Source organism: Charadrius vociferus, unplaced genomic scaffold, assembly GCF_000708025.1.
Source record: "Charadrius vociferus isolate BGI_N301 unplaced genomic scaffold, ASM70802v2 scaffold324, whole genome shotgun sequence".
NCBI lineage: Eukaryota > Metazoa > Chordata > Aves > Charadriiformes > Charadriidae > Charadrius > Charadrius vociferus.
In genome coordinates, this window is record NW_009648041.1 from 2,542,737 (window position 1) to 2,568,137 (window position 25,401).

A 25,401-nucleotide genomic window follows, 5' to 3' on the forward strand; every position below is an offset into this window, starting at 1 on the left:
CAGACCAGTACTTAAATACCATCGTTGCACTGTGCTGGCCAGCTACAGTGAAGATGTACACCTGTCAAAGCTGACAAGTGACTGGTAAGCTCCTTCACAAACTTTTTTTCAATATTTTCTCGTCCAGAGTCCATTAGCTGAGACAGTCAAAAGCCCATGCAAAGCAATGGCATTTAAAAAATATTATTAACATTTTGCTTTGAATGCTAAATACATTACTATATTTTTTATGGAGTACGATAGGGGCTTTCAGCCTGAGATCTCTTAGATAATAAACGGCACTAGCAAGGTCATTCCTTGATGAAGGAAAAACTGCCTATTGTGAAATGATGAATTCAATCAGGGGACAAGCAATGGAAAGATGTCTGTTTTGTGGCAGCCTCAGCAGATGGTTGTAATGAGACAATAGATATTGCTAATTGCCACTGCTCATGTTCACTAAAAACTGTTTTGCCACTTGCCTATGGGGACGGGGGAGAGAAGTGAGGTCCTTCTGTCTCAGGTGAGTGAGGTGATAATACAGTCATTGCATACCGATAGGCTGATACTCATTTCATGCACAAATCAGCGCAAAGCACAGGTACCCTAAGGTAAATGGAGTCAAAAGACAGTATGTACTGACCTCTGGTAGGGAAGGGTATGACCACCCTTTCAGTAATGTCATGACCACTCCTTGCTAGATCACAAAAAATGCTAACTGACTGAGGAGGAGTGCGGGGAGGAAGTGTTGTTGTGCCCTGCTCAGATCCCCTGAGAGAGATGCAGTGACTGTGACACTTAGGTGACAAAACTGTCTCTCCATTCAGTATGTAGAAAGCCAGAATGCCAGGGCCCCTTTTAACTTCTGGAGGACCAGAGTTTGTGATGGCTGGAGTAGCACCCATCTTAAAAGGTGCCAACAGCACTCTGGCACTACTGCATTGAAATGACTGGTTGATAGGATCACTCCTCGGGGCATGCAGACCTCTGAGCTTCTGCAGGGACAAGGGCCATACCATTCCTCACCGCCATTTGGCCAACTTCAGTGGTAGAAACCTTAAAAGTACAATCAAGCCTGAAGACAGAACCAAGATGTGTAACATTCAGGTTGCAGCAAAACGATAAGCCATTTTTAGTGAAACACCATTCTTTCCGTGTAAAGTTGGAGTGAGTGCTTAGTTGAAGAATGAGATTACAGGCTTAAATGAAAGCAAAGGTACTTTTGATATATACTGGAGATATGATGCAAGGCGAGAAGCATGAAAGGAAGATGCTGATCACTGGAGTTATCTGGGTGCTGTGGTGTGTTTAGAGCCTGTGTTTTAGCAGTTGAGTTATATTAGCATATGAGTATGTATTTCAGATCTTAATTCCATTTTGCGTTTATGGATTTCTTAAATACCCCTGTCTTTCCATTTCCTCTTTACCTTTTTTTCTGTATCTGGTTGAAAATCAATAAGTAGTATTTGTTTCTTAAAAAGGTCATTGATGTTACAACATACTGTAAATAAAGCATTAAGCAAAGAATTGATGAATATGAAAAGAAGACATTATGAAATACACAAGGATAAACATTGCTTCAATAAGAGTGTGTAAAGAACAACATCCAATTGCAAAATGCTCTCTGGGGCAATGAGAGCTACTTGTTATTTTTTGCATAAAACTGATGACTTAGGCTATCTGCTCTGTGAAAGGAAGATAATGTCAGGCTGATTGATAGAGTGAACAGGACATGACAGTCTTCAAGGAAGAAGAAAGGCAGAAATCACTTTCAGTGGAGACGGGATCTCACGATGTCACTGAGCTCTTGATAAGCCAATTGAAATTCAAAAATCACATTTAAATTACCGGATGATGAAATGAGAAGGAGATAAATAGGTCTGCACTTAATGATTACATACCCTCTTGACTAGAATCAGAGATTAAATAATATATTGTACATTTTCAGTTAATTCTGCTGTCCTGTATCCAAACAAGTGTTAAAGTTTAAAACGCAGTTAAGCAGTAACCTGGTAGAAACGTGCAAAGGCTGAGACTATTCTTTATGTTATGTGCTATGCAAGTCTTGTCTATGCATTGTTTGTACGGGTGTGCAAATTACCAGGGCTTTAACACTACATTAATTTTTTTTTAAAAGGTAAATGAGCTTTTTGTGTTTTGGTATAGAGGCAAATCAAGGATATCTGTTTACTTACAAAACATAGCTATCTTAAATGAATCCTTCTGGAATTAAGCAGTTCCATTCTGCTGATGGTGTAGTTGAATGTCAGAACTGGTAAATGGTGTTTATTGGGCCACAATTCACCTGCTTCCCCCCATACACCAAAAAGAAAGCATCATCCCCTTCTTTGTTGACTGCTGCAGCACTACTGCTGATTGGTAGAGCTCTGTGTAGTGGGATTTGATGCTGTGGATTAAATTATAATTTTATGTTGCTTTCAGGAATTTTATAGGAAGTATTATGAAGGTATGAAAAACAAGGACATAGAGAAACAAGAGTCAGTCTCAGCAGCATCTCAGTCTCACAAAGCAGAGTGCTGATTGTGTATCTAGACTGCGAAGGAAAGCTTTGCTTTTTCCTCTCTCGTAGTCCCAAGTCCGTCCACTTCCCCGTGCTTCCCTCCCAGTCTCCTTGATTCGCTGGAGGAGTTCTTGCCTATTGATGTCTTGCTGTAGAGTCCTATTAGCATCAGAAATTTATCTTCTTCATAAATTGCCCTGTAGACTGTATGCTGACAATTTGAGTTGGCTTTAAATTGTTGTCACTGCCTCTGCTTCATCATCCACATGTAATGATGTTGATAATGAAAATGTTATGCTATCATTTACCAATTCTGAGGCCCTCTGTTATCTATGAGGAGATGCTAAGTAGGTATCAGAGTATCAGAGTCTCATTTTGCTCTACACATACATATTCTGAGCTCCCAAGTACTGAAACAAGGCAGATACAGGCTTTTAAAGCCAGATTTAACAAGATATTTAGATACCTATCACTGCAGATTAGCAGCCAGTAGGATTTTTTTACTGTGTGTACACAAGGTAGTTGCTGAACTTCCATTTTAACTGCAATGAAATTTATAGATTTGAAGACTTGAATTTTGAAATTCGTTGGTATAAGCTGAGATCCTGCATGTTACAAAGCTCTGTGTAACCATCCTTCTGTCAGCTTCAGCATCTTAAAACAGCTAAACAGCTGCAGGATCGAAGCAGATCAAGTCCATAGAGTGATTTCAGAGGCAGCACCAGGAACGAGCCGGAGCAGCGGAGTGCCTCTTTTGTCCTTGTGCAGAAGGCGCAGACTGTTACAACGGTTTCTTATTCAACACCTGTTTCATTTTACTTTCTCTGAAAACTTTTGTCTTCGAAGGCATCGAAGGTGCAGAATAAGCATCAGACAGTGACTCAGACTCAGCCCTTGTTAGCCATCGATCTTTACTCAAGTGTTTTCTACTCAACCTCCCCACTGGGTGGCAGCAGCAGAACACATCCATATATTCCGGTTTGTGTCTGAGTAAGGAGTGGGATTGTCCAAGTTAGAACATATTCTTCCAGCTTTCATGTGACTTTCTCCCTGCTTATTCTTCTGGATACACAGAGGCAAATAACAGGAGAGGAACAGCTTGGTCTTCAGTTTCTTCTTCTCTCGGTGTCCAAGAATGCATATTGCTGTACTAGATCTTCTAAGAGCCGGGGGGCTGAGCCAGCCAGTGAGTAGGTGATGTGCCCTTGTACCTGCTGTGGGTCAGGCTGTGGCAATGACCAGCTCAGCTCACTGAATGTCAGGCAGAACTTTACCTGGAAAGGGAACTGAAACTGAGCATGAGCGTTTCCCTTCCAATTTTTATTAGGTTATATCAACAGCAATTAAAACAGGCAGGTATTTACTGCCAAATAGCGTGGACAAATAATTTAATTTCCCACTGCTTAAAAAATGATCCTCATCTTAGCAGGCTTTGTAATTAGATTTGACCTTGAGCAATCCCACCTTCCTCATGTTAGTTGCAGCAGTATCTGAATTTTTGAGTCTCTTTAAAATGTAAATTATATTACTTAAAATACGTAATAACGTCTTGTGTAGCATTGCGCCTTTATAACATAATGTATTTCTTAACTAAATGTCATGATTTTATGCTGAGTGCTTGGACCTACAATACTTTATATGTGTGCCAGCATTTAAATGGGATCCAGCTCACCTCCGAGGCTAACAGTCCATTAGGATGAAAGTGTGGGCAGTTCACCTCAGTGTCAGTGCTGTATTTTTCAGCTATTTGTGTACTGAGTCTGTACAGTAAGAGAAAAGAGATTGGTACAGTTAAGGCTCTCTGTGTGGTATGAGAAAGTCCCACAAATAATAAAATTCTAATGATGGTGACATTTTTGGGTATCTAAATAGAGACTGAACTTCAATCAACAGAACAAGAGCTTTTTTATTTTTTGACTGCTGGTCTCTTGCAAATAAATATTGAAAGCTGATATATTTTTTAAATTGTTTTTGACTAATTAGTAAAGACTGTAGCTGTAATGATGTATTTTGGAAAGTATCTCACCTGCTTTCTTTGGAGGTGGTTCTAAGTTTAAGAGAAAATACTTGTATTTACGAGGTGGTGAATATAGTATTAAGTGGGTAGAATAAAGATAGTGCCGTTTGTTGCAAGCAGGAAATAAGAGATCAAACCACAGACTGTTTCCCCAGAGCAGTGGGCCTATAAATGCCACAGCAGTGACACCCAGTGACTGGATTGTTAACAGTAATTCCACAGTAGTTCCTTTTGGATACGTAGAAGAGACTTAATCCCAGCTACAGGTCCTAGTGATGGTGCTCCGCAAGAATGAGGAGATAATAAAGTAAGGAAAATTATTTTATGTGGGAAAATACAAGCTTGGAGCTGGTACAGGCTTGACCTCTATTATGGCCCTCAATCTTGGAATGAAACAAGATTTTGGCAACTTGTTCACCTCCTTCTGAACTTACTTGCAGATACAGTGACACAAACCTGTTTGAAACTTATCGACAGAAGCCACGTGCACTGGCTGAATGTATTATCTGATGCTGCAGTATGGAAATTGGGGCTGTTTGACTTATGGGAGCGTCCCAGCTGTTGAATTTACCTGGTTGGCTTAAAAGCCTAAAGGAAAAATTGCTTTGAAGGAGGTTTTTTTAGAAATAAAGAGATCTCTTAGTTAGGGTGGTATCATTCGGAGAAAGGTAACTGGTTAGCGTTATTAATCTAGCTCTGTGATTGGCCCTTTGGGAGTGGTGCTGTGCGTGCCCCAGGTGACAGATAATGGAAGATCCACGGAGAGGACAGAACATCTCTAGCTGGCAGACACATGAAACAATCCATATGAAATTGGGGAGTTTAAGGGAAATTTGGGAATTATAAGGGCACAGCATAGATGTGTACTGGGATTCTCTTCTGTATGTTCGTTAGGAAGTGATACAGTATAATCAAGAGATGATTTATGTAGTTGTAATAGTTGTGTAAAAAGGCTGCTGTTAAGTAGATCCCTATGTTGGTGTCTTGTTCCAAGTTTTGGGATTAGCTACAGGTGGCAAGAACAATGCTTTGTTTTTTGTTCTGAGCAAGTTGTTTCTTCCTCCTCTTTAGTTATCCTGTTCCATTTCAGTTTGCTCTTGTGTATTCTGATACTTGTCAATCCAATAGTCCAGCATGTTCTGAATTAGTTATGAAATGCTTCAGAGGAAATGGAACTGGGACTGCTGCAGAGAACAAGAGATGGCTGAGTCTTACTATGTTTAGTGAAACAGTTTAATTCACAGCGCTTTCCAAAATGGGAGCCATGTGTGCACCTTGCATTTCAAACACCTCTTAACCCTGAATGACTGAAAGTTCCTAAAGGAGCAAGACGTACATAATTTTACAGTCCCTCCAACTGTCACTGACTCCCTGATAATGTTTTGAAACTGCTGGGCGAAATTCAACTAAATGAAAGTCTTTAACGTGGTAGGGTTTCTAGGAATGTGAAGAAAGCCAACTGTGAGGTACGTTATTGCCCCCACTAAGAAAAAGCTACTGTGTAATTGTGAGGGTTACCTGTCCTGTGTGTCCTGGCAGCTTGCTGATTAATACAGCTCGACGGTGGAACCAGCGTTTGCCTTGTTGTAGTTAAGGGGCACAGAAGATCCTGGAGTACTGTGAAGTGGATGAGAATGGAAGTCATGACAGTGATGTGGGATGGAGACAGAAAACAGACACAGTGTCATGGATGCCGCTTAGCGGAACAGCACAATCAATGAGGGATTATTTCTTACAGTCACCTCAAGAAGCAATGGTTGCCTCTGAAATGGGATTTGGCTTATATATTGTCAGAAAAATTGGTTTCTTCTGATGGGAGAAGATCGTGATGATTTGAATTCTGGTTTTCATGGCATTGCCACTGTGAAATGGGACAGATGTAAGATTGTCTGTGGGGCAATTCCATCTGGCCTGTGGTGATAGAGGAGAAGGAGCAGGTATTGCGCTAGCTTGAAAAATCCTGTAAATGCATACATGGGCAGCTGCTTATGGCTGCGACCTGTAGCTGTTGTGTCAGTGTGGACCGTGATCCCAATACTGGGGTCCGTCCTGCCCAGCACAACCATTGCCAGTCTCACATGTGAGTATCCAACTGACACTTGATTTCTGTCCCATTAGATTTTGGTTATTATGTATCATCCATTTAAGTTAGTGGCAACAAACACTGAGTGGGAAACGTCATTGTTTTAAATGCTCCTGGCTCACATTTTAGACACTTCTGAAAATCCGATCTGCAAAGTCTGACTCTTTTTAGCTACTTTTATTATATGAGCAATGTCATGTTTCATCCTGAAATGATAGGGAAACACCAATGGCAGCTTGCCTATTGCAACTCTTTAATGTTGTTTCGTGTTCAGTGCCGAAGTTATAAAATGTATTTAGCAGGCTCCTATAAATAATTGCAAGCTGAGAACGGAATAATGATGGAAAGTAACTATTTAGTTAGCTAGATCATATAACTGCAATGCTATGTGTTGCCAGGAAGGACGTACTCCAGGTTGCTTGCAGAGTCGCTGTTTTAAACCTCCTTGAAACCTGGAGGAAGTCTAATTTGAGAAATTTTATGGATTTCTTTATATAATAGTTCTAAGACACCTTGCCCCCAGTGACCTAATTATGTCACCTGCATGCCGCACAACTTTGTACTCAAGCAAGACCGCCCCAAGGCATGTGAGCTTTGTAGTGATTTTTTTTTTGTAAATTGGATTTCATCTTTTCTTCCCCCCCCTCTTCCCTTACCAGCTGCTGACTTCAATATTTTACCCGAGGTTGGAAGCTCCACTGATTTTTGTTTTGTTTTGTGGGTTTGGTTTTTATTTTCCTTTCCAAAAGGCCAAAGATGCAATGATAAAACTCATTTGTCTTTTTAATCTTTACCTTGTAATTAGAGCTAAGAGAGGTTGGAAAGAGATGCCAGGCAAGTAAGCTCTTTTCCTTTAAAATCTCTCTGGGCACATAACTGAGTCTTGGGAGAGCTTTACAGGAAAGCAGTAGTGAAAATCCTGCAGAAAAGGAAAAATAAGCCAACAAAATTAGACTTAAGTGTGCTATTTTTATTCAGGACTGAGGGTAAAGAAGACTCTGGTACCTCCTAGGTTCATTCTCAGATAAAACGTTTGAATTGATAATTATTTTTAAACATTCTTTTTGTACAGATGAGCTTCCCTCTTTGTTTCTGCCCCGCTGATTTCCCCCATACTGAGATTTTAGGTGATTGAAGATGATGTTGGTCTTACTTGGAGGTTTTGGAAACATTTTACCTCAGCTTTGTTTGAAAATCAGGTTGTTTTTACTGTGAGATCAGTAATTTCCATGAAGTTTTGTTTTTCTAGAAGGCAAAGCCCCCAAACACAAAACCCAACTTTTTTAAACACTAGAAATCAAATAGCTGTGGAATTTAGGCACCTGGATCTCAGAAAGTGTTTAAAAAGGCCACACCTTTCACTCAGAGCACAGTAACCGTCATCCTTGTTTATGGATGGTGATAGTGGTGGTGAGATAGACTGAATGGCAAAGGGTCAGTGCCCCAGTACTGGTCTCTTGAGAAGCTGAAATAACAGTGCTGATGCCTTTGGGCAGGATTCTGCAGTTTTAAGTCAGTAGATTTCCAATGGTGGAGCAGCACGAAGCTGCCTTCATGCACAGACCTGCTGCTAGGCTTGCTCTAGCACAGTGGATTCTTTGTTTCTAGGAGATGCATATGTAAAATTTCCATTATTTGTTCATTTCTGAATGCATCTAATGCAGTGAACTCCAAAGTCCTTTTGCCAACTGATCCTCTAAGAGACCCATGACTTCTGCTCTCAGTGTATTTTTCCTTAGTCTTTAACAACCTTTGCTGTGTAAATACTAGTTTGTAGAATCAAGATGGTGACTCTGAACATCGCTTTGAAAATGTTGCAGAACTAAACCACGTCTTATTGTTGGCTGTGCACGAGTCTCATGCTGCACATGAGATTTACAGTTTTGGATCCCATGTATGAGAAGGAATGTAAGCCTCATCTTGTGCTTGCATTCCTGAGGACAAATAAAAACGAGTATTTCTGAATGAGATTTCTTTTGATCAACCAGGTACCCAGTTAAAATGAAACTCAAGCCCGTCTCTACTTAGGCAAGACTAGCTTTTAGTCTTTTTAAGGAAGAGATGTCCAGGTGAATATGCAGGGCCCTAGTTGGTATTGCTTAAAACTGGATTATTCCCCCCTCCTCTGGTGGGGCCCTCATTTCTCTCTCTTTTGATTGGATGTGGAAGACTGCAAAAGCGGTTTTCTTTTTTTCCCTCTAATAACTATCCCTTGGGTTTTTTGAAGTGAAGAGGTTTGGGTTTTTTTAATTGTTTTCAGTAGCTTAGTGAAGGCTGCTTTTTCCACTGTCTTAGCCGGGGGACAAGGCTGAAGATCAAAGTGATATGTCATCCATGGTCTGGAGAGAGAGAGAGAAGGACAAATAGCAGTTACGATTTGTAAGCTGAATGGTAAATGATGGGAATTTTTATATTTCTAAAATTAAATTTTGGAAACTAACAAAATCCCCCGTCATCAAGGGTGTTCTGAATTGTGCGCCTAACTTACATGTATTAGTTTTTCCAGTGATGTCAACAAAGTCAATGGGCCTGACTTTTTTTTATTACCTGTGCCTTCATGCACTCACTGCCCGGGTATAAATGCTATCATTTGGACGTTAGCAAGCAGCTGTAAACTTCCACTCCTTATTGCTCCCTTGTAACTCTGTGCTATGATGCAGCTCAGCATGCAGATTTTTGAGTAAGGAGAGGCAATAGTTTTCAACATAAACAAGTCCTCTGGGTCACATTAACCTCCTTCAGTCTCTGTGTTAAATAATTAAAATAAACTAGGTAGTGTTTAACTATACGTATTTAGAGGCTTACTGGAGGAGCTTATTAGTTCAATATCCTAACACAGTGTCTTAAACCTTTCTGAGCTCCAGGATCCCTTATTAAATATTTAGTGCATATTGCTGAAAAAGTCAAGATTTGCTTTATTTTTTAGAGGCAATTGCTGTTCTCAAAATTCTTCTAGCCTTTAAAATACTGGCCATCTATAAATAGCGCTTTTCTCAAGTTGTCATTTCTTGCCACCAAGGAGAATTTTTCATTTGTACTGATCTTAATAGCACCCCAGGAATTAATACTTGAAGAAGGCTCTGCAATGCATCCTTGCTGTATTCTACAGAACCACCTCAAATACCTTTTTAAGCAATTCATTTGACAGCAGCTCCTTCGGATAGAAAGAAAATGTGTGTCAGCTGCTGACTGTGGTTTGGAGACATCAATATTTCTCCTCTTCTGTTTCCAAAACTGTCAAAATGAAATTAGTTAATTGGCAAGTATTTTTGTGTAGTTGCTGTGGGATAGTAATTATTGGTGACAAGGGCTGCTGGATGTGCACTAATACAGTACAGCAAAACCTAAAATTTGAAAATAGAAGGCATTATCCTGCACTACTATTATGACTAGTGATTTTTACCATAGTCTGACTTGCAATAGATTCAAACCTTCCAGTTCAAGGTCTTCTTGCCACAAGAGAGAAGTTTTTGCTTTGTACACAGCAGAGTTTTATAAGACTTGCCATATAGCTGAGCAAAGGCAGCTTAGTGGATTAAAATAGCATCAGTGATATCTCTTGTCTCTAGGGTAATAAGTTATGAACAAAGCAAAGACCTCCGGGAAGGGTTTTATTTCTGTGGGGTCTCTATTAGATGGTAGTGTATAGTAAACAAACAACAAATTGTTTCACTGACTCCATTCTCATTTTGCCTAATTGCCTGTCTTGGTTCAGTACCGGTGAAGATGAGGCATAAGGCAAGCTGTATTTACTTTTACACCCAAGGACTGATTGCTTACTAAAAGAAGCTAGGCTATGTGTTTTCTTTCTGCCTGGAGCTGGAAACTGGTCATTCCTTGCTACGGGTTCTTCCTTAAAGATTTTAATTCAGCACTTTGTGTGTTGTTCTGTGGTCTGAGGTGGCAGCTGAGAGAAAGAGTCCCTGTTCAGCTTCAGTAAAAGCATCAACTTGTGGTGTGAAGGCATTTGAGCGAGCCATTTACAGAATCCTGCAAACAAAGACATTTTCCACTTCTAACAGTAAGCCTCCATATATTGCCTGCGTGCCTTGAAACATAAACTATCTAATAATCCACCTCTATCCAAATGCTTAAGATTACTTAAAAGGATAATGTGTCGGACTGGCAGCATGTTGAATCTCTAATATAGGATCTATTCATCCCAGTAATTGCCATCCACCTCTCATCTGAAACTTACTGTTCTTTAAGCAGTGAATCATGATCAGTCATAACACTATTCTCGCTAATATTAGGAAGGACGTGTGAGAAATTCCTTTAAAGAAGGTAGTCCCAATTTTGACAAGACATTTCATGCACAAATATGTCTTTTTTTTCACTGTAATATTTTCAGGCTTTACGGGGTCAAGATTAACAGAATTTTTCTCTTCTCTACTGGAATTTTTACTGAAATTTGATGGACATGTAAAAAATTCATTTAAAAAAATCCCTCTGTTTTAGGCTGACAGGAATATTAAACGAAATAGAAATCTATTCTCTTTACCCAATTTCAGTGGGTTTTTAATAACAATACATTACCAAAGTTCCTGATAATATGTCAATGATTTTAAATAAATAAAAAGGAAAAACGAGACATGATTTTCAAGAAACCGCACCTTTTAATTTCAGAGTGCAAAATGCCTTCCTGCAGGAGATAAATGATGCTGTTTTTTCTAGTCCATTGAAAGTAGCTGTCAAGTTTGTTGCCAAATAACATGTCTGACTTCATGTCTAATAGTTAGCAAAATTTAATGAGTACAAACTGAACAATGGAATAGTTCTCAGTAGGAGGGTAACTGAGTTCTTCTTTTGACACACCCCGTTGTTCACTTTATTGTAAAAGATACCTATAGGTGGCCATTCAGTGCTCTCAATGCCTCGCCTGTGTTAAAGAATGAATGTGAAGCCAGGGCACCTTGGAAACGAATCCACCCCAGCTCACAGTCTGAATAGATTTCAAGAGGAGGAAAAAAGGGCAGCCTTTGTAGCTAACAAGAGGGCGTTGGTGGTCGGAGATTTTTACTATTGATATTTAAGGTACTTGTACCTAAATCTTTGGAAGGGAGTGAAATTTATACTAAATACAGTGATTCAGTCCTTCAGGTGCCTAACTGTTGCAGTCGGTATGGAAGCCATACTTGAAAACTTGTCTGAGTTTTTCTGCTGGGAATCATCTGCCAGCTGGGATCATCAAAACACAGCGTGCTGTGCCCTGAGTGGGCTCTATGGAGAGGCAGCAGAGAAGTCCTTGTGAGAACTATCACACTTTGAGTGTCCCATCCACAACCAATTCAGAACGCGTGGTTCGGGGACTCTGTCATGGATGTTCTCTTTCTTGGAGTTGCCATGGTACTTGGGGGAACCGCATTTGCCTGCATCATTGTGATGGTTCCGTTGTGCACGTCATGTCATGTCGCTAGGATGTGTTAGAGTTAAAACAGTCCTTGAGGAAAAGGTAATGTTGAAATGTGTCATTTAGCTGCCCCATGTGGAACTGCAAGTGCTAGGAATGGATGTATGTTCTGGTGCTTCCCTGCTTTTTCAGTGAACATGTGTGGCAAATTTTCTTCTGTAAAAGTAGGATATTTTAAGTGAATTGTCAGATGGTTTTAAAGGCCGTATCTAAAGGTCTGTCTCTCTGATGCCTTGTAAACCAACACTTTGTGTAACTTGGAGTTAGGGATACTCTACACATGCCCAGATCAAATTCTGAATGCATTGACTGTCAGCTCATTGGTCTAGCTTGCTATGTAGTTTTGAGTTGTTGTGATTAAAGATTGATCGTTATTTTTCAGCTTCTCAGAGCACAGGATGCTTGGAACTTGATAGTGGAAAACCTGCTTTCTTGTTTATAAGTGAACACTTTTGGGGTTATGTTGGTGAAGATGGGTACCTTCTTAGCTAAGGCCACTTCCAAAGTGTACACATTTATGATAACCTCAGGCCATCTGCCACCCATTTCATAATGAGTAAAAATATTCATCCTAGATGGATTCTTCCTTATCACAGCTGGTGATTCACAGCGGAATCTATCTTTTGCTGTATTTTATTGTTTTAAACCAAATAACTATTTTATACTCATTCTAGAATATTTTAAATCTTCCCCCTCTCTTGCCTCTCCCTTAACCTTTGCCCCAAAAGAAAAGTAAATTTTGCCTTAACTTCTGTACTGCCATTTTTACATTCTCGGAAGTAACTTGTTGGAGATTTCCATTAAAATTTTCTCTTATTTTGTATGTAATACATGAGTAAAAAATAAATGACTAGGTTAGAAGTATTTAAACAGGAAGCTCGCAGGCAATAAATCATATATAAAATGACAAAAAGACTTTTGAAAAGCCATTTCTTTGTCAGCATTTTCGTGGTGAATAATGCCATGCCTGTTGCCTAAGAATAAAATTTTGTAAGATTTTTATTAATGCAGAAATGTAGGTATTTTTACATTACAAAATTCATACTATTTCATTAAAGAAGTTATGGCATGGCTGTCCAGGTGTGTGAATTATTTTCCTTAAATGTTCTGTTTGCCAAGGTAGAATTAAACTGGACTAGCCAGGACTCTCAGTGTGCTGACAATTGAGTTCTCTTCATGGAAGTGGTAGTGCAGAAACAAATATATTAATTATATTGCTTAATCACAAATGGTCAGGTTTGCATCCTCCAAAGGTGTAGAGTTGCTATAAAGAAAGTCTTGTGTTTTCTTGTGCTCGAAAGAGGCACTTGTAAATAATTACAAGATGCAATCACATGAAAACAGGAAGCCTCAATGGATTCGTAATGAGATACAGAGCCTTTCACCTCAAGGTCATTGTTTCTAATCCAGATCTGCTTGGTAGTGTTTGGAAGTGCCATTAGACAGGTGGTTAGTGTGAAATTAGTTGGAAATCTCAGGGCTGTTACTAAGTACATACCTGCCTAAAAAAAATTGCTGCGGCTGTGTTTTTCTTTCTGGCTGTCTCCTTCCCTCTTATCTAGATAGGAGATAGAATTTCTGCTGTTTTCTTGTATTGAGCCAACTGAGTAAGATTAATGTGATTCTGGCCAGTTTCACTGCTGCTGAGAACTACCTGCTGGGCAGCGATGATGCTCTCAGACATGAGCCCTTTGGTGTGGGCACTGGGGGGAAGTCAGCAGAGGGAGGTAGTAGAGTAGTTCATGTTTAAAGGGGAGGCTAGTTGAAGAACAATGTGGGGGAGCCACTCCAACCACACACAGTGTCCTAGGAAGCTGTGAAAATAACAGGAGTTGAACAGGTGGGAGCAGAAGAGAAGTCTTTTTCCATGGCCTATTCAACCACTGTACAAGTGTGATACATAGACAATGAAGGACTTCACAGCTCACTAATGACAGTGGCGCTAATGCAGTTGTTGCTGACTTCTGCTGTTATGACCCACCACAAATTTAACTGACCTTTTCTTGGGTTCCCAGGAACTTCAAACAAGGGGTCTTGCAGAAGAATCTGCCTTTATGAAGCTGCTACTGCTCTGTAGAACAGCTATCACAGCAATGCCTGTTGGTCCTTCCCACTGTGTCCCTCGTGGGACACCGAGTTAAAGGAAGTACCAGAAGGACACTATCTGATGATGTCCACAGACTTTCCAAGTTAGTTACCATTCTGACAATTTATCTTGCCAGTGAGGGAATGCATCTTTTAAGACCAAGAAAAGCCAACCACACGAGCAGAAACAGTTCTCTAATGAGTTTAAGTTAACACAGTTTTTAAAGGTAGGAAAAATAAGCAGTGTAATTGTTGATTTGACTTTTTTTTTTTTTGAAAATATGATCAGAAGAAATATTTTAAAAAAGTTTCCCCTTTGTAATGTGCACCCTGCAAGAGGAAAAGCCCAACCATTTTAATTAGAGTACCATCTTTGTGAAAAGATAGTGGAACTAATGACAACTGTACCAGGTCACCTTTAATCTTAGACAGGGGAGATGGTGGAGCATTGCTGTTAAAGTCAATGGCTCTTGGGGGAGTCTAACCAGCATTGTGGAAGTTAACGGCTTGCCCTCTCCTGCCACCTATGGCTGCTCCATTATCCTTGAAAGCAGCCGTCAAATTTGCACAGCTTTAACAGGAACATCTGCTTCTCTCCCCTGGTTGTTTCCTTCACATCTGCAGTGGTTGTGACAGGGCACGTGCTCTTCTTCATTCACCCTCGTTGCTCTGACCTTTCCTGTGGCTCATTTTTTATGCTCTGCCTCCTTAATGACTATTCTAATTCATCTCTGCATTTGCTGATAGTCTCATTAGGGCCAAGGGAAAATTCACCAGGTGAGGAAGCCTGTTGTTTTCTGGTAAGAATAAAAGTTTGTCAAATCTGTCAAGCTAGCTGGGATACTTTAGGAAGACAATTTCACTACATTGTTTCTGCAACTTGCCCAGTTGTGACAAGTGTTCCTGCTAAAAAGAGCAATCCCTCTCTTCTGTAGTGAATGAAATATGTCCCCTTTTCTGGCTGATGTGCGTTGTTTTGGGGTTTTTTTGGCCAAGATCTAGAAAGATATCCAAGTGTCTTCCTGCTATTTAAACATCTAATTTCCATTGATTTCAAATAGATTTCATTGCCAACATAACTGGGTATCTAAAAGCCCTTGAGAATTTGAGATTTCCCCTTCATTCTACCTCCTTTGAGCCTCCAAACCAAATATGCTTTGTCAAGTGTCCTGAGACTAAGTCAGTGACTATCTTGCTACATACAGTGTGGGAAAGTTGTATTATTGCTGCTGCTACATCACAAAATAAATGCGCTCAGTTATCTGGGAGAAAATTTCCATCTCATGGTAGAAAAAACCCTTCCAAAATACAATGATCTACAAGAGTCGTCTTCGTCCTTTAAGTGATGGCAGTGAGGCTTGAATATGATTCAAGGATAAAACTTTCAGACTTTCTCCCAGAGTTGTAGTCTCTTTTTGTAAAAGCTAAGGCATGCTGTGGAGGGAGACTTTTGATACTCTCCAGTTTATTCCTGTTGTACAGGTTACAGGCTACAGTATCTTCTGTACCATTTTAAAGTCATATTTTAATTTTTCACTTTAAGCTGAATGGCTTAATTAAAATGGATGATCTACTTAATCATTGTCAAGAACTGTCCATTTAAATATGAATGGAAGAAGGGTTGGGTTCTCAAGTGCTTGGAAGGGGATCTGTGGAACAGGGAATGAATGTCTTAACCCCTAGTCCTTCCAGTTTTGGGAAGGGTCCGTTAACACTCTTTTTACTGGTTCATACAGCTTTTTCATAGCAACTTACATTGTTAGCCTGGGTGAAATATCTTTATTGTTGCTAGTTGCCAAATGAAAAAAAAAACCAACAAATTTGGGTAGAACAAGCAGTATGAGGACTGCAAAAAGCCCTTTTTCTGCATAAGATCATAGGTTTAATAGTATAAATAAAATGGAGGAAATAAGGTGAAATATCAGCATAGGATGTGTATTGTAGCAGCACCCGTTTGTGCGTGCACCTAGTTATTGAGCACAGATCACCAGATACGGCTCTCCAAACTGCACTTCTCTGGGATTTTCTTGGGCTACAGCCTGCAACTGACATGTCAAAATTTTAGATTTGCACCTTTATTTTTAGGTAAAGATTAAAGAGTGAAAGTTGAGAGGCTGCAGAACCTTGAAAAGAAAAAAAAAAAAGTATTAATGGTGAAGCTTTGAAAAAGAGTCATCAGTATGAAATAGGAAATATGCAGGCCCTCACAACTTCTGAATTCTGACCTTTTTAATTATTGTTTTATTGTTAGCTGTATAAGTCATGGTCATGGGTTATAAAGTGGGCCTATGGGAAATTGTTATCAGGTTCTGATTGTCATTCTGTTTGATTGCGACTATATTTTATTGTTGTCTCTTTCACTGTTACATTGTAGCATAAAATGGTGGGCACTCTGCAGGGTTATTTTTTCCATATAAGGAAAAAAACCCATGATTCAATAATACTGACTGAAAAAAGTCTGTTGGCATTCTGGAAACCTCACTTATGCTTTGCATTTACGGATATAATAGGTAAAATAGCTTAAGTTCAATTAGCTGTTCAGCCAGGTTGGATACAGTCTGCACACGCTGAAACCATTTAAAAGTCCTCATGTCACTCAGAATTAAAAATGCATTTGTGCAATTTAGTTTTATGACCTGTTATTGCTTAACTGGCAGCTGGATCTTATACTTGGACTGCTGTGATGCTTTTCTTGTCCATTGCATCAGAATAAACCCAAGATAACCATTACAGCTATATAAAACCTGATATAAAATGAGGCAAACTCTGAAAATAATTAATCAGTGGTGATCAAGACATAGGGGCTTTTCCAGGGATTAAAGACCAGCTGAGGAGCTGATGGCCTGGTGCCCAGTGCATTAACCGACCTGATTGCTTGTAACGTTTCTCGAAATTCCATTTGCCTGATTTGCCTATCGCATGAAAATTTCATCTCACTTCAGCAATGAAATGTATCATTCAAATTTGCAGTCTTGTTCACTGGGCCTGTTTTTTGCAAAAGACAATTCTTCTAGTAGTGACAAATACTGCTGCATGATTTTAATAAATACAGAACAATTAATGGAGAGAGAGAGATTCACTGCCAAAGTCACTCTTTTAAATTAAGACTGTCAAACAGGACAACTGGAAAAACCTTTGTAAACTACACCATTTAATGACAACAGTTATTTCTGGATCTTTCTTGAGCAGATTCTCAAATGAGGGTTAACTAAGGAATAATTATTCATTTGCCTACCTCTAACTGCCAAATTCAGGCACAGTCCTATTACTTTAAACTCCCATAAAAATAATTTCATTAAAGGAGGGAAACGCTTCTTTGCATTTAAAAAATAAGAACCAGAAAAGCAGAAGTTTTTTTGTACCTTGTAAATCTGAGCTGTTTTGAGCACTGAAATGGAGCAGACCACAAGTTCCCTTGGTTGCCCTCCTCAGTTTTACCCATTATACTTGGACATGAGAATAAAAATTTAATTTTCACTTGAAATGAGGAAAATGCTTCTTTCCCAAACATCTACTTTGTTTTCTGGCAACTGCCCTTTGCTTAATCTGCAGAGCATAATGACTTAGCTCACAATTGCTATTTCATATTCTCTAAACAAATATTCTTGTCTGATGAATGACTGGGTTAAAAATACCTCTGGTATTTAGTAGATTACAAACGCTTGTTTTGCACAGCTAAATCCAAAGTGGTCATTTGCTATTTCAGGTGGTGGAGGAATGCTTGGAAGGGCACAAGTTTTTCTTTCTTTTTTAATTTCTTAAAGTTTAGGATAATATTAGAGGCACCTCTGACACGCATGTGAAGTCATAAATGGTACAAGTGCAGCACTGGGTTTGGGTTTGGCGCGCAGCTGCAAATGGCAGCATGCTGCTGGGGACAGCGAGCTCACCCGGGCCCTGGTGCCCACCAGGGCTGCAGTGATGACGTCTTAGTCAGGATGGCTTCTGCCATCGATGAAGAGCTAGTTATGGATGTGGATGGCATAGTCCTTCCCAGTTTTCAGTCCCAGGCATGCTACTTTGACTTTCCTGTGGCAAGGGTGACCTTGTTTTTAGAGGCCTGGTAACATTTATCCTCAAAATTGGGGCAGAAAAAATAATTTTTGCTTGCAAAGTGGTGAATAACCGTAAGCCTGGCCTATATGGATATGTGTGTACCTGTGGCATGGTTTCAGCTGGGATGGAGTTAACTTTCTTGCTAGCATCTGGTATAGTGCTCTGTTTTGGATTTGGGATGGGAATAGTGTGGTAACACCGTAATATTTTTGGTTGTTGCGAGGCAGTCAAGGCCTCTTCTCCTCGTACTGCCTGATGAGCAGGCTGGGAGGGCACAAGAAGTTGGGAGAGGATACAGCCAGGACAGCTAATCCCAATTGATCAAAGAAATATTGGATGCCATATGATGTCATGCTCAGTGCATAAAGCTGGGGGAAGAAGAAGGAAGTGGGGGGCATTCGCAGTTACAGCATTTGTCTTCCCAAGTAACTGTTACACGTGATGGAGCCCTGTTTTCTGAACCCCTGCCTGCTGATGGGAAGCAGTGAATGAATTTCTTGCTTTGCTTTGCTTGTGTGCACAGCTTTTGCTCCACCTATTAAACTGTCTTTATCTCAACCCGTGAGTTTTCCTCACTTCTATTCTTCTGATTCTCTGCCCCATTGCAACTTGGGGGAGTGAGTGAGCAGCTGCATGGTTCTAGCTACTGGCTGGGGTTAAATCACGACATTTCATTCAAGTTTCATTCTTTTGCCCTTTCTCTTGTGATGAATTTGTGAAAGAAAGAACAAATGAGAGAAAAAGAGTGGTCCGCATGTAATAGTGAGAGTGAATGTTAATAGGACATGTGGGAAATACTTCTATATTACAGAGCACAATGTTGCTCATTTGCTACAAGATATGATGGAAAACCAAATCTTTGCCTTGTATTTTCTTCTCTGCCTCACCTAAAATAGTCACACAGTAGAAAGTTTCCCACAGGAAATGAATAGCACCACTTTACTCCAAGGTACTTTATGAAGTTTTATGCTCTTAGATTTCGTTTGTACAAACGATATGTGTGCTTGAACCAGGATGAATATTACTGCCTGGCTGAAAGGCAGTCCTTATTGATTAACTTCAGCATAGCACCCCTGCAGGTAGAGAGGCTCATGTTTTAATTTGGTTTTGCTTCCAGGTCAGTCTTCATCCTCCTTTCTTTTCATTTGCAGCACCTTTTCCCTCCTCCCTCCCCCATTTACAGCACCTACTTTGGTCTCAGCTGTTTTGATTTATCGACCACTCAAATTTAATGCTTCATTCCTTGGAGAAGTCTCAGTGCTTGTGTCTGATCTAAGGTCACCTATGCTACTTATTCCAGGGGACTTTAATCTCCATATGGATATGACCTCTGACACTCACCAAAGAATTCACTGTATTACATGATTCTCTCCAGCTGTGTCAGCATGTTCCTCCACCTGCACTGAAAGGTTATTCTTTTCATTTCATTAACTTTTTTTGTCTCATTATCAGGGTTTGAGGTCACTCACCTTGTTTTCAAACACAGTACCCCTAGGGTGCCTCTCAAAGTAGTTGCTTTTTTTCTGGGAGACTTCATTTCCTCAGGAGTCACTTCTTGCCCAAAACAAGTTAAAGTGGTTCAGTGCTGGTTCTGTGGTTATCCAGTTAAAATGGTGATTGTGATTTTGCACATGCTATACTACTGACTTCCACAGCCGATGAAGCACCAATCTCTTGATTGGAACAAAGGCTGTAACTTTATGGGGTGCGAGAAACTCTTTTATTGGAAACCTGCACACTGGGTGAGCATCAACCTCCATTCATCTGAAATATCATTGTATCTTCGCTTACTTCCTTCGTTACAGACGTATAGTAATCACAATATTGCTGTGTATTTGAGGAATGTGAGAGTAATGGATAGCAAACTGGATTCCTTGTTCCTTTTATTTTGTGGGTGCGCTACATCTTACCTTGCTTATTATCGTGGGCAGATTATTATGGAAAGCTATTTCTTGTCCATTTATCTGTAGAGCAGTTGAACTGGCCTTTGGTGGCACTTCTGGACTACCTCTGAACAGTCCCTTACTGCCAACAAGTGAAAAGGTAAAACCTTACAAGTGAAACTGGATGGAATTGAATATGCAGAGACAATTTATGAGAAAGTACATACATAAATGTTGTATATCCATGAGGAAGGAGAGCATCTAAGTCGGGACCTTGTGACATGAATGTGAAATTACTAGGAAATAATCCAGTGGCTGATGAAATGGTAGTAGAGAAAGACTCTGCTGAAATTCTCAGCCTAGAAGATGGTGTGTTAATTTTACCTTCCAAGTGACTTTTAGCTTCTTCTCTTGAGAAGAGGTGTCATCTTTAGAAATACCCCTTCTCCTTTTTGCCCTCCCCCCCAAAATGTCATGAGCTGGAGAGATTCTCATAAATATGTTTGGTAAAAAAAAAAAAAATGTGAAAAGTAGCAAATGTTATTTCCTTTAATATTTGTGTTTTTCTAAGAATATTTGCCTCTTGGTTTGTGCTTCTCTGTTTCATGTATTTGTAAGCAAAAGCCAGTGAGAGATGAAGGTGGAACAGATGATGAACTGGCACCAAGCTTCTTCGAGTGCTTTCTTCTTCCAAACAGCATCAGTGCTGTCTTCTAAACTCACTTGTTTCTCTTACTGTTGTCTGCAATATTACGTTCCATAGCCATTCATCTCACTATTGACAGACATCCTCTTCCCCTTTAAATAAATGATGCGGTTGATTTTGTGCAGACCAAGCTTGCCGGTTTTGAGGCTTACTGAAGAATGTGCTGAGCTAGTGTCATATTGTCCTGCTGTCCAGATGTGCTGTTCTCCACAGTACTAGTTGCTTTCTTCATCAAAGAGGGCAGCTTCTGAAACAGAGATGACAAGCCTCTTTAAATGTGTATTTTTCCATATGTTTCTTGGCTAGGAAATTAGAAAAAAGAGGAGGTTATTTGGGATTTTTGATAAAGGCATGCTGCCTGCATGTATATTGCATTGAAAGAGTACTCCTTGGGAGTGATTAGAATTAGTCACAAAGATGAAATGGATGTGGACAGAATTGGCTAGCAACTGTCTGAAAGCCTTCCTCTTTCTTTGATATTTTCCTTGTAGTTTTGAAGTACATCACTGTGATGTTTGATATTTTATTAACAATAATTGTATTTCTCTCTTTTAATTTGAGGGTTTCAAAGAGTTTTAGAAGCATTAATTGCATATCTGCCCCTTGACTTCTATGAAGAAAGTGAAAATAAGGTCTTGTCAAATAAGTTAGTTGAAAAAAATGTATTAAACTGAGAATAAACAGTTCAGTGGTGATTATTCAGTCAACTCTACTCACAACACATGTGCTGGCTTGTAATGTGCAAGTCTAATATCTTCCTAGTTTGTACGTTCTTGTTCTTCGGACGATGACTGTCTTTTCTGAAAACTGTGAAGGCTGCCTAGCAGCTCTACAGAGTTTACCATCTTCTGAGCTGGAAAGCCCACAGATAACAAAGAAATGGTCACAGAACCTTTTTATAGCCAGTCCACGAGGTCATTAGGAGGCATTCTAGATGTGGGCACCTGAAGGCTGTTATTATTTGTAGGTCTTATTACAAAAGGCAGCACAATTCATAGCAGGGAGTGTCCTGGAGGTTGCTTCCATTAGCAAGTCCTATCCTATTATGTCTGTGCCCTGTATGGAAAGACAGGGAAAATGTCCTTAGTGAACTTGAATAGTGTTGGTATTTCTAGGGAAGCTAAGCTGTAAAGAAATTGGGACATGGAGAGCAACACATGTGCCAAACTTCGTATCAGAGGTAACCCAGAGCCCCATAGTTTTCGACATGCATCCTGTGTCCTCCACAGTGCCTGGCTGGTAGACGTCCCCTCTTTGGTATGCTGAAGGTGTTCTATGACAGGAACCTTTCTCTGGTACTGTTGCTGATAAAATGTATCTCTCCTTAGAGAGTTTTCTTATTTAAATGTGAAGATGTAACTGAATTTCAACTGCAAATATTGACAGCCCTTAGGTTGTGGATCTGAACAGGCTTACAGGTGAAGAGCTATGAATTTATGGGCTTTTTATAAGTGAGCCCAAAGGGGCTTTACTCTCCAGAGCCTGGCTTTCTCCCTATCTTTCATTGCAGTTCTCCCTGAAATGGCTTTCCTGATGTGTCTGGCATAGAATTCACTTACTGTGATCTTCATACTTTAAAAATTCTTCAGTCCTCTAATGCCTTGGCTTCCTGAGAATCCATCGATTATAAAATACTTTAAGGCTGTTAGTGAGTTTTTCTGTCATTATACTTTCAGCTGTACCTTAAATGTACTTTAAACCTGAGATGAAGGTTTGTCTAGTGCAAGATGGAGATTAAAATGTGAAGGAGACCATTGTTATGTTCTTTCTTTTTGCTACCTTTGGGCACCTGAATGTAGATACAACAGGTTTCAGTAGATCTAGGCAGAGAATAGACTGCCTTGATGGTTAGTTTTTAAGGTATTCTGTGAGTTTTCTTCAATCTGAAAGGCAGTCTGCAAACTGAGTGCTTGTCCTCTAGGTTGCTGAACACTGAGAAAAGCAGGACAGAAAGCGTGTTAACACTTAGCATTTGTTCAGCACCTGTTCACAGATGTGTCTGAATATTAAGAAGATATGTGTATGGTGTTGAACAGAATAAAAAGTGTTAAGATGTGCGTGAACAAGCAGGAGGAAATATAGATGTGAATATGTAGGAGGGGAAAGACTATTACAAGGGCAATCCAATTAATGCAAATGATGCATGCAGATGTCTTTGGCTTTTTAGTACCTTTCACTGTTGTACTCCATAAGAGCTGTGCACTAGGGACAAGGGAGGAGAGTGCTGTCTTCCTTTGCACGGCAGCAATACTTTCAAACCTTAGCATCCTACTGCTGCCAGCAGACGAAGAGGGGACACCTCCTCTTACCTGCTTGTATAGTTATGAAGCATGAATAAGTGTACAGTAAAACAGCTACTAAACCAAAGGATGTCTTTATGAGGTAACTTAATTTTGCCTTCTGCACACATCTGTGTGCCTGTTGACTCCTGGCACTTCAGGGGAGCAGTGTCAGTGCTTTAAAATTCAAACAAGATAATTGAAAGCGAGCCCCAGGTTTTTTGGGCTGTATGCTCAGGGCCAACCTGTTTGATTTATTTTGGTATTGACTTAACAGGACTGTTCACCTGAAGGAAGCAGGATTTGAGCTTGAAAATAGACATTCTTTCAGCTACATATTGATCGTTGGAGCTGGATCTAGTCCATCCTTATGATGTACCTTCTGAAAAAATGGCTTCTACTCTTATCTTGGCATCTGATGTCTGGTGAAGAATGACTTTAATTAAAAAGGAGACCTGGCCACTTGGTATTTCAGATGAGATACATAGCAAACGCAAGTATGTGGCCTGAGCAGTTTCAAATTTTTGCTTTTTCTTCCCTCCTTTATAAAATCTCCTCAAGAGACATCCAGGCTGCGACCTTGCTCTCCTGAAGTCAACAGAGATTTTGTTGTTGACTCCAGTGAATGCAGGACCACCACTGTAAAATGGAAACCAATGGAAATTTTCCCTTTTTAGTCCAAAGGATTTTGACTCAGGCTGTAGATCTAATATCTAAATGAATAAATATACTCCTTTAAATTAACAACCTCATTTTACAAAATCTTTTCTGTCAGAACCCCTGGCCAGCTGCTGCTTATCTCCAAACACGGTTATGCAAGGTGTTTCATAGAACAGTTCTTTGGAATGAAGTGGCATGGCCAATCTAATTTATCTGTTTGTGTATTTGTTTTCCATATTGACTTACAGAGAAGCTACAAGCTGGTAGCTTTTTTAGTTTGTTTTTTTTTTTCATGTTTATTATGATATGGGTATTAGGCACTTGCATGAAAATTCACACTGCCAATAAACTTATTACAGTAACTGTGTAAGATACTTTTATGCTGTCTTCAACAATTTTCCAACTTTCTGTAAAATACACATTATACATTTTTCTGCTGTAGCATATTTTGCTTAAAAGTACAATGTAGCTCTTCCCTCACAAAAAAAAAACGAACCCAAACCACCTCTGCATATATAATTTCTTTTTACATGTTGAGTGCACAAATAGAAGACTAAATTTCCTTTCCAGGATTGCATATACATAGTTTCTTGTCTATTGAGGTTGTTGTGAATACAAATTTGGCAACAAAAGTCAGGCAGCCCTTTAGCTGTGCTTGAAATGCTTGGGAAACCAAAACAGGCACAGCAAAGGAACTTTGCCCAACCAACCTTTTAAAAAGTTTTTTTTTATATACACGTGAATACTCTCCCCCCGCCCCCTGTCCCCCAAGCCTAAATTGCATTGCTAACTCTCTTGAAGGTTAAGATTTTGAAGGTTAAGATTTCCCACTTAATCAACTCATAAAAATTTCTGCCCAAGATGTACAGTGATCTTAATCACTCAATAAGATTTCGTCTATAAGGGTGTAAGCCTTGCCAGGTTGCATCAGACCAAGGTGTTCTCTATCTCAAAATCCTGTGTCTGGTATTAGTTAGTAATGCTGAAAAAAAAACCCAAGCCCAAACCCACCAACTCAAAACAGGACAAGCATGGAGTAGGTAGGAAACAGGACAATCCTCCAGTGCTCTCCCTTTCACCTTCCTTTCTTTAGTCTGCTGTACCTTTGATATTACCCACACCTACACCAATATCTCTACCATAGCCTCATCTCATGTAAGGAGCCTGTACTGCTTTGATGGTGAATATTTTTATTATTCTCAGCGTTGTCTCTCTGTCTAGTTCACTTATTAAAAAACCCACCCTGTTCTGTAGTGCTGCTAATTTACAAGGTGCTTTACAAACACAGATAAGAGCCATCTAAGGCTCTACACTAAAGACGAGACAAATGCAAGATGAAGCACTTGAAGGCTGTTCAGAAAATTGAGGACATGGAAATGACTTATGCAAAGAGGAGAGGGGTTTTGTGAGAAAAGGTTTTAGGCAGGGCAGAGAGCAAGTTTGGCAGCAGATGAAAATGGTCAGGTGCAAGGATCAGTGGAACCAAGATGTGAAAGCAGGAGCAAGGAAGGGAGAGGATGGTAAAATAAACTCAGAAATAGGGGACAGTGAACTGTGAGGAGAAGCCTTGAGAGGAAAGCAATAGTGTAGAATATTTATGACAGGTTTCTTCAAAATGGGCTGGGAGGGAACTCGGGAAATCTATAGAGGTTTGTGTGGTGTGGGGTTTGTTTGGGTGTTGTTTTTTTTTGTTTTTTTTTTTTTGAAAAAAACTGGTCAAGA

General features: G+C 39.8%; 1 protein-coding gene across 1 annotated transcript in view; it reads left to right on the top strand.

The window, feature by feature from the left end:
• Positions 1-25,401, top strand: part of FAM19A4 (family with sequence similarity 19 (chemokine (C-C motif)-like), member A4) — a 49,797-nt gene that overhangs the window by 14,438 nt on the left and 9,958 nt on the right. The window lies entirely within an intron of this gene.